This window comes from Danio rerio, chromosome 17 (genome assembly GCF_052040795.2).
Source record: "Danio rerio strain M-AB ecotype USA chromosome 17, GRCz13ab, whole genome shotgun sequence".
Taxonomy (NCBI): Eukaryota; Metazoa; Chordata; class Actinopteri; order Cypriniformes; family Danionidae; genus Danio; species Danio rerio.
This window is the reverse complement of record NC_141037.1, coordinates 59042501-59053480: the sequence shown is the minus strand read 5'-3', so window position 1 is coordinate 59053480 and position 10980 is coordinate 59042501. Positions and strand designations below refer to the sequence as shown.

General features: G+C 37.8%; 1 long non-coding RNA gene across 1 annotated transcript in view; it reads right to left on the bottom strand.

Annotated features, from left to right (window-relative positions):
- Positions 1-2737: 2737 nt before the first annotated feature.
- The window catches only part of LOC141378393 (uncharacterized), a 37112-nt gene continuing 28869 nt past the window's right edge, over positions 2738-10980 (bottom strand). The window contains exon 5 of the long non-coding RNA XR_015513953.1: positions 2738-3097. This is a non-coding gene — a long non-coding RNA (uncharacterized LOC141378393). The remainder of the gene's footprint in view (positions 3098-10980) is intronic.

Genomic DNA, 10980 nt, shown 5'->3' with positions numbered 1-10980 from the left:
CTCAAGTCCGTATGTATGTGGATACAAAACTTGAGCTAAAGTTGACTTTATATGAGTACACTGTAAAATAAATCTGTAATTTAACAGCTTATTTAAAAAAAGGGTCCCACTTTATAAGTGGCCTTAACTAATATGTACTTACATAGGAACTAATAGTTTGTTACAATGTACTTATTGTGCAAATACATGTATTTACTGTGTACTTATACTTGATTAAATACATGTATGTAATTACATCTGTAATTAACTTTTGTAATTACATTTGTAAATACACTGTTGACCATCCCTTACCCCTTAACCCACCCTTAAACCTACCCATGCCACCAAATATGTCGATAACCCAACCTCTATCCCAACTCAAAAGCACCACAAGTGTTCTCAAATACATTATAAACACAGTAAGTACATCATATTTATTTTTTTGATGTAAGTACATAGTAGTTAGGGACACTTAATATAAAGTGGGACCAAAAAAAGTTATAAGTTAAAAAAGTAAAAAAAAAAACGTAAAATAACATCCGTTAAATTACAGAAATATACCGTAAAATAATGTTCACTAAATTACAGAAATATAACGTAAAATAATGTCCGTTAAATTACAGAAATATACCGTTAAAAAGTAAGTTAATTACAGAAATATACCATAAAATAACGTCCGTTATATTATAGAAATATACCATAAAAAAGTCAGTTAAATTACAGAAATATACCGTAAAATAACGTCCGTTAAATTATAGAAATATACCGTAAAAAAGTCAGTTAAATTACAGAAATATACCGTAAAAAAGTCAGTTAAATTACAGAAATATACCGTAAAAAAGTCAGTTAAATTACAGAAATATACCGTAAAAAAGTCAGTTAAATTACAGAAATATACTGTAAAATAACGTTCGTTAAGTTACAGAAATGTACCGTAAAATAACATCCGTTAAATTACAGAAATATACCGTAAAAAAGTCAGTTAAATTACAGAAATATACCGTAAAATAACGTCCGTTAAATTATTGAAATATACCATAAAAAAGTCAGTTAAATTACAGAAATATACCGTAAAATAACGTCCGTTAAATTACAGAAATATACCGGTAAAAAGTCAGTTAAATTACAGAAATATACCGTAAAATAACGTCCGTTAAATTACAGAAATATACCGGTAAAAAGTCAGTTAAATTACAGAAATATACCGTAAAATAACGTCCGTTAAATTACAGAAATATACCGTAGAATAACGGACGTTAAATTACAGAAATATACCATAAACTAGGAGATGTAGTGCTCAGTAGTGTGGTGAGAGAGACCTCTGTTGGCCAGTGAGAGGCATAACTGGGACTGAGTTGGTGACAAATATACCGTAAAATAACGGATAATAAATTACAGAAATTTCATTAAATTCAAATTTCTGGTAAGATTTTGTAATTCAACTGCTGTTATTTTACGGTACATTTCTGTAATTTAACAGTCGTTATTTTACGTTTACCCCAGCTGCCGGAAATAAACAGATTTTTTTTTCAGTGTATGCTCAGTTGCATCTCCAATCGCAGTGAATAAATCTAATTAATCTACACACAAGAATAAATCGAATACACTTGTTATAAATATATCGAATACACAAAATTAGCTTTTGCGGAACTGAAAAGTTTGATCTCAAATGTTCCTCATTCTTGGAGGCCTAAATGAAAACTGAAAGCGTTTTTTGATTAATTGCAGAAATTGATGGATGTTTGAGCTCTAGTTTGAGGACTACACATTCAGCACAAGCGTACAGAAACGCCTGCGGTGTGTTTGCTCACCGGTGGATTAGTTCACTGTCTTTACAAGCCTTTACAAGCTACACATCAGTCAGTGTTTGGAGGTGACAAGTAAAGTTATTACCCTTTGAATGTACATACCTTTTCCCAAAAGTCATGTACTAGAACATGACCAAATAAGTGATGATCTTTTGAACTTGTGTTATCTCTAATCCTCATATCATCCTAATGACTGATGCAGGGTACTGGTAAAAAACAAAACACGCTACACTATAACAGGCCGTAAAACATGACAAATGCTAAACTTTCATTAGATATTATCGTTAAACAGATCACAGTGGCTCAGTGGTTAGCAATGTGGCCTCACAGTAAGAAGGTCACAGGGTCAGCTGGTGTTTCTGTGTGGAGTTTGCATGTTCTCCCCGTGTTGGCGTGGGTTTCCTCCGGGTGCTCTGGTCCAAACACATCTGCTATAGGGAAATTGATGAACTAAATTGGTCGTAGTGTATGAACCCTTTGGTCCTTATATATACACACCCAAATGTTTTGTATATGCGGGTTTTACTTGTCACTCACACAAGCTCCACCAATAGCAGACTACTACTGATTAATCAGTTCCCCATGGACATAATCAAGCTCCGCCTATGTTTTCTTTTCCTCCATAAGCCGGTATGCCACCGAAAATCCGAAAATGTTTGCTTTATGAAGAAATTTGTCCTTACAGTAAAACCCCAGATTTGTCAGTGTTGGTGATTTCTGTCCACCAAACTCTCCCACACACCATTAGCAGCCCTTACAGACACATCCTTCAGGCCTGATGGCAAATCTCATGCGGAAGAAATGCAGCACTCATCATAAAAACATATATCGTCCACAATGTTTTACAGGATCCAAACTCTGTAGAGGTTTGTGTGGGTATATCTAAAACTTTGGCTAATTATTATATCAGTTTCTTATAAAAACAGCGTTAATTAAAAAAAAAACAGATACCAGTCACACTTTATTTTAATGTAGTTATTAACAAACCATTAACAGAGACTTTTAGCTCTATAAACTACTGATTATCTGCTTATTAATGATTGCTTATTAGGTTTAGATGTTGGTTAGTATGGGTGTAGAACGAGACCATATTTAATAAGTGGTAATAAACAATCTTAATAATAGGCAGGTAATAGGCGTGTAGAAAATGCTGTGTGGTACTTAAATTAAAGTGTTACTATAAATGTTCAGAAATCATGTTGTAGTCTATAGTGAGTAATACCCAGATTTCCCCTTCATATATAGTAAGAAAACCTCTGCTGTCCTGAATGGAGATCCACTGGGAGATGTACTGGGCCCTCCACTGTTTCCTGATTAAAACACACACAGAAAAGCTTTTATTGTCACCGATATATGTGTGACAGTGGAGGATAACATCACCTCCTCCTCCTCCTCCACCTGACTCCACATCAACACACTGCAGGTAATGATTAAAGCGGTATGCATGGTTAAATATAACTCATTAATTCTGCTGGGAGGAAAATAGTGACTAGCTCCGCAGAATAATTTGAAGTAGTGTCTGTGCGCTACGATACACATGGAGGATTATGAATGACAGCGCAGGACAGCTCTGACTCTCATTACCTTCAGTAGTGTCACACACGCGCACACACACACACACACACACACACACACACACACACACACACACACACACACACACACACACACACACACACACACACAGCGAGAGAGAAACCCACACTGACAAATCATAACAAACACACACACACACATTACACTAAAACACACACACAAACCTACACTGACAGATCCCAACAAACACAGACATACGCACACAGACACTACACAACAATAATTACACACACAAACCTACACTGACACACTATAAAGCACACAAACGCACATACACATGCACACACACTAAAATACACTCACAAACCCGCACTGGCAAATCATAACAAACCAACACAGGCTCACTGTGAAAACGTACCCCAGTATACATTTCTGGAGAGCATGAACTATGTAGCCAGAGCTACGTGTGGCTGAATTTGTTTTCAAACGAATACTACCAGGCAATATGATGCCGTCAATGGCGTCTGTTTCTTTTTGCTCTTCCAGCTGAGCATTATAAACACACTGTTTACTGTAGTGAGAGTCGAGTGCTGAGTGTTGAAATACTGCACACTGATAAGGGGAAACCCAAACATTCACACAGAGTGTGTGTGTGTGTGATGAAGATCAGCTTCTTTCTTCATGCAGAACAGATTTGAGGAGGGAAAGTACATTTGTGGGGCATTTAGATGTGAAGAGTGAATAGCATATAGGTATTTATAAGACAACAGAAGGGTGAAACTACACTGGAGGAATCCCCTCACTCCTCTCTCTTTCTGCCTCCCGATCTGCTTTTAATCATCTCGGTGTATCCGGCAAACACAGAAACTCATTCCCTGCAGTGTTAGGGAAGGTTACTTTAGAAAGTAATGCATTACATTATTGAGTTACTCCAATATGGTGTTACTTAGTCACTTTTTATAGTGATTAATGCATTATGTTACTTTTGAGTAGCTTTTTCCTCACCTGTCTGAGGCTTGATCTCTTTCAGAACTTGCTGTTTTTTAAATAGGGCAGCTCTGCAATGATAAACACTCTACAACCTTTGTTTACATTTAAAAACACACCAATAATAATAATAATAATAATAATAATAATAATAATAATAATAATGTAGATGTGTGTATATAGAGATTAATGACAGTTTAAAGCAATGTGTTTGCTGCTTTTGTACTTTTAGTCTTATTAGTGCAGTAAAATCAGTGTGATTGAGACTATAAACCCATTTTCCTTTTCTTCATGTGTTCAGAATAATGAGATGACTTCCAGCATTGCAGAAATGTAGGCCAAAGTCATTTTGGGTTCTGTGTTCTCTCATCAAGTGTGGGAGTCAACATTCATTCATTCATTCATTTTCTTTTTGGCTTACTCCCTTTATTAATCAGGGGTCACCACAGCGGAATGAACCGCCAACTTATACAGCAAATGTTTTATGCAGTGGATGCCCTTCCAGCTGCAACCCAGTACTGGGAAAGTGATTCAATATGATATGTTAATTATAATTCAGCAATTAAAAAAAAAGCTAATTAATTCATTAAAAAATTACTTACATTACATTTTTCAATAAAGTAACTTAAATATTATTACTTAATTACTTTTAAAGTAATGCATTACTTTACTGGTAACTTAGAAAAGTCATATTATTGCATAACTTGCGTTCTTACAAATCAACACTGATTCTCTGTGAGTTTGTCTTGTCCGCCGAGCTCTGTGACTTGACGCAGTAAAAATAACCGCGGCTGTTTCTCGTCGCGGTGACATCACTGAGTGGATGGAGCTGTGGGAACGGCCCCCCGTACATGCAGACGCACATTAAAACGAAACCCGATCCGGGCGCTGGAGTCCGCAAGGTGCCGTTTTTTCCCCCCGTAGGTCAGGCAGAGGTGAACGCGGCAGCGGCGACACCCCGGGTGAACCGCCTCTGGAATCTGAGATTAAAAACGCTCCCAGATAACCAGCAGATCTGGAATTCACAATAACAAGCCGGCCATATATCTACCTGTCTCCGGCCTTCCTCCCAGAGAGGCCGCGGGGTCGCAGAAATGGCTGCGTTCCATCAACATCTCCTTTTTTTTCCCTCTGGAGGAGTCTGAGAGGGTCAGAAATACAGAGAGCGTCTGATTCCTCAGTGTGTGTGTGTGTGTGTGTTTTTCAGTGTAGTGTGTGAGTGTGTGCATGATTCCTCTGCTATTCGCCATTATTTGTCAATGTTTAAAACAAAACAACTTTAAAGCAGCCGTGTTGTGGTCTTGGGCTTTATTTTCTGAGTGTTGTCAGATTGCGTTTTGTGTGACACTGGATTTCTTGTCTTGAAAAATGATTCATTCATTCACTCATTTTCTTGTCAGCTTAGTCCCTTTATTAGTCCCTGCTTTGGCTTCACAGCAAGAAGGTCGCTGGTTCGAGCCTCTACTGGGTCAGTTGGCGTTTCTGTGTGGAGTTTGCATGTTCTCCCCGAGTTGGCGTGGGTTTCCTCCGGGTGCCTCCTCACATGCGCTATAGGGGAATTGATCAACTAAATTGGCTGTAGTGTATGAGTATGTGAATGAGTGTGTATGTGTGTTTTTCAGTACTGGGTTACAGCTGAAAGGGCATCTGCTGTGTAAAACATATGCTGGAATTGTTGGTGGTTCATTCCGCTGTAGCAATCAATGTTTGGATGAAGGGTGTTGTGGAGTCTTTCTGTCTCGTCTGCATCCACTACACCAAACATCAGCGGTTATTCCAGTAAATACAGATTAACTACTCCGACTCGAGCCTGAATATCTGCAGAACAGGAGAGCGGGATGTTTAGGACAGGACTCTTTCCAGCAGAAGTCTTTATTTAGTCTGAATATACGGCCATGTCTGATCTACAGCGCAGTGTTCATTGATCAGCTTGGCCACTGAATGAGGAATATGTGCAGAAATCCTCTAATCCAGCGAATTCGGATTATTCGCTTTCCAGTCAAACATCGAACAGCAGTAAAAATTGACTTCGGGCTCGCTCATAAATTCAGCGAGTATCGGCAAAACTGCAAACACTGAAGCAGACCGGCGGGCATTTAATTATTGAGGACATTGATTGAGCAACTCGTTCATTTCCTGCAGCGCGCTATTGAGAACACACACGTCTTTACTTTCATAATAGAGTTTTTTGTGAAGTTTTAACGGTGCAAAAAAGCTTTAAAGTCCAAATATCTGAAAGTGTTAAATGAAGAAGCATCTTCTAGAGAAGCAAAAACTGAACTTGATGCTTAAAAACACTTTCAAGTTTGACTGAATTTTCTAAAACACTTCATAAGTATGCATGAAAGCTGACTGAGAAGCTAAACCCTCTCAGATATAAACCTACACAAGCTGTCACTGCAACTCTTTCCCAAGATAAACATTTGCACTACATTAAAGGCACTTATAAACAGTACAATAGTAAACCTATAGTAATATATAGGTTCTCCTCTAGTGACAGCTTTACATCTGAGGCCTCGTTTACACTGGTACGTTTTAGTTTTAAAACAGCGTTTTTTAATGAAAATGATTTGCGTCCACACTAGCTTTTCTGAACAACTGTCCGTCCACACTATACTGTGTTGAAATATCAAGTCAATTCCGTGCGTGTTCAATAAGAAAAGGTCTGGAGAGGGTTTTTTCTTCAATGCCACAAATATTAGTAATTTCTAAGATACAAATGAATGATTCAATGACAGAGCTCTGGGGTATGTTACCCCAATGCAATACAAGAATTACATTCAAGAGGTTCGCAGATCACATACATTTTCTGACTCCACAGTTGTTGGTGTTTCTGTGTGGAGTTTGCATGTTCTCCTCGTGTTGGTGTGGGTTTCCTCTGGGTGCTCCGGTTTCCCCCACAAGTCCAAACACATGCGCTATAGGGGAATTGGGTAGGCTATATTGTCTGTTGTGTATGAGTGTGTGTCTGAATGAGTGTGTATGGACGTTTCCCAGTGATGGGTTGCAGCTGGAAGGGCATTTGCTATGTAAAACATATGCTGGATAAGTTGGCGGTTCATTCCGCTGTGTCGACCCCAGATTAATAAAGGAACTTAGCTAAAAGAAAATGAATGAATGAATGAATGGTAAAATGTTCTGAAATCATCCCGCTGTTTATGTTCACAAATTGCCTGCACAGGCTTATAAACGTGATGCATGTCTTGTGTAAAACATCAATTAAGAAATATTTGAAAAATAATAATAAAAATCACTAATAATTTACTCTTCAAATTTATTTTACACATAAAACTGGACAATTCTACTTTTGAACCAATCAACTACACTTAATATAAATATTATTAAGTAATAATATTGACCTAAAACATAAGAGCAAAAATTTGTCAAATAAAAGTAACGAGAGTGTCCTGAAGAAAAAACATGATAGGAAATACTGTAAAATTGCTCCATTACACATCACTTAGGAAATACTTGACATAATAATACAAATAATAATCTACTCTTCAACATTACACCTATCTGGAATACATTTAATTTCTGGATAAATATGCAGGTACATCCTCACATGCTTAATAACTGATCAGCGCACTGCTTTCTTTACAAATCATCTGCGCAGTCTTATAAATGTGTGTGAAGACACTCGTGCAGCATTTTCTGTCACAAGGCCAGGTTTCTGTTCACCCGCTATTATTGCGAGGTTAACAGTCGAAATGAGGAATTATCATATTAAAGTTCATTTTAAAGTCTGTTGGTTTTTCGGCACGTTTCCTCGCGGCTCTCAGCTTGACATATAGAGCATTATAGAGGCGCGTTTAAAGTTTGTCAGAGAGCTGGAGAATCCATAATTTAGCGGCATCCTCCTCCTTAACTGCAGGGACAGCAGCACTTCAATAACAGCACGTGTGTGTGTGTGCGTGTGTGCACGCGTGTGAGTGTGTGTATATTGCGCCTTTGAAAAGTTTGTCAGCATGACAGCGTCGCTGGGGTTTTTGACACCATCTGTCAGCCGCGAGATCAGTCCCGCCGCCGCCGCTGCCGCCGCCGCTGTCAGCCCTTATCAGCCCAAGTTTGTGCTGCAAATATTCACCAAATATTAACATTCTTTCCAGAGCTGTCTGGGGAGAAATATGAAAGTGTTCAATAATCTCTCTCGGTTTTATCTGCGCGCATCCTTCATCCGAGAACTCGACATTTTTCCTGGATTTTCATCCCTCACTCAAATGAAAAAGAGGGATATTAATGTTTTGATGCTCATCTTCTTGAAGACAAACCAATGTGGATTTTGGTATGACATCTCGTGGCCTGCATGATTCTCGGCTTTAAGGGCTGTTCACACTAAGCATGATGAATATAAATATCACGGTCTCTGTGTCTATACCAGCAAACTATGACGATCTGCTTATTTTTAGGTTTTGCAGTGTTTCCAGTGCATCTAACCAGTGAATCCAGCTCGTGTAATCTGTAATCAAATAGTGAATTTAGAGATCGCAGTCAGTGTAGTGGAATAAAAAAAAACACTAATTATTTTCTCCAGCAATTTTTAAATGAGGAACCACAAAGATGCTAAAACTATATTGGATATTCATTTATGCTTTTTAATGATTTTAATAAAATAAAAAATTATATATATATATATTTCTACCCTTGGCATAACCAATTATGTTCAAAAATAATACAGTAATGTTTTTTAAATGCACTGATTTTAAGTCATTCTATAGAAAGTGTATTAACCTTATTATTTTATAGTATCTACAACTCTGTTAATGAATGCTGGAGCATACTGTAGTGTTAACCATGAACAATTCTCAGCTTAAAGGGCTGTTCATGCCAAGCATAACTATAAATATAATAACTATATTTGTGTCTACACTAGCAAAACTAAAACATTCTGTTTATTTTTAGTTTGTGCGTTTAGTTTTGCATTACCAGCTTGTAACCAGCAGGCGCATCTGACCAGTGAATCCAGCTCGTGTAATCTGTAATAGTGAATTTAGAGATCACAGTCAGTGTAGTGGAATGAAAACAACACTAATTATTTTCTCCAGCAATTTTTATACGAGTAAACACAAAGAACTGCTGGGAAACAGGTTTTTTTTTTATCAATCTATAATTCTACCTATTGTATAATCAATTGTGTTTGGAAATACTATAGATAGTATATGATAGTGTTTTAGAGCCATACTACATTTATTGAAGTGTATTATACTCTGTATATTATAGTATCTACAACTAATGTGATCAACAGCTAATGAATGCTCCAGCATACTGCGTATTAACGGTAGTGAACTGATAATAAATACTATTCATTCATTCATTTTCTTTTTGGCTTAGTCCCTTTACTATAGCGATGTTATGTGACTATAGCGACCATATATTCAACACAAAAGATTATTTACTATAGTTGTTGTGTTACCATAGCAACCATAGAATCACCACATATTACTATAGTTGTTGTGTTACCATAGCAACCATAAAATCAACACAAAAGATCAATTACTATAGTTGTTGTGTTACCATGGCAACAGTAGAATTACCCCAACCAATCACTTACTATATTTGTTGTTACCATATAAACCATAGAATAATCACAACCGATAAATTACTATAGTTGTTGTGTTATCTTAGCAACCCCAGAATCATCACAACAGATCGATTACTATAGTTGTGTTACCATAGCAACCCTAGAATAATTACAACTGATCAATTACTATAGTTGTTGTGTTACCATAGCAACTGTAGAATCACCACAAAATATTAATTACTGTAGTAGTTGTTACCATAGCAACTGTAGAATAATCACAACAGAGCGATTACTATAGTTGTGTTACCATAGCAACTACAGAATCACTACAACAGATTAAAATTCAAGTACTTTACTATAGTGTGGTTCAAAAACACTATAGAGTATCTACTATATATTACTACTAGTATCTACTATAAATTACTTTATTGAATAGCCATTATCATTAAATAGTCTTTGAATTTAGAGAGTTTACCATCAAGAAGAGCTTCTGCTGGTAGCTTTAAACAGCGTGAGTTCTGTATAATTCACTGGATTCTACCATTTATTAGCTGAAAAATACTTATCAATATTGTTCCTCTGCATCTTTATCAGTATAGCTGTGATCTGACCTCTTTTCCTACATGCAGAACTATTTTTAGAAGCTCAAGCTTTATGGCACTTGTGAACGAGCGGCCCCTGATATCTGCCCGAATGATTTGCCGTGCACCCCGGGTTAAACGGCGGCGTCAGAAATGACTGCAGATGAATTTGTTTTTGTGTGTGAAACAATGGCGCAGGGACGCGGGGGCGGCTTACACGTGCCGCTTAATTGCATTACAAGAGACACATTTAAGAGAAGAATGCAGAACAGCAGAGGCGCGATTTTACAGCGGGCGCCGGCGGACAGCCTCCAACCTCAGATCCACTTCAGCAGATCAGTCACAATGGCCTATCAGCGCGGTGCAGGGTAACCTGATTTTAGGCCGCGTTATGGGATTTGCGGCGGGCGGAGGGCTCCTGCGCTCCAACAAAAGGGCCGCGGTAATCGGTTACGGGGCGTCCGCCGCCGATTGCAGGATCCTCCAGTACCGCTGCCGCTGGCGATGCTCGTCCCGCGGCTCTTCTTGTCAGGTGTAATCGTTTTGTTGTGCTTAATGTTTTATGCTA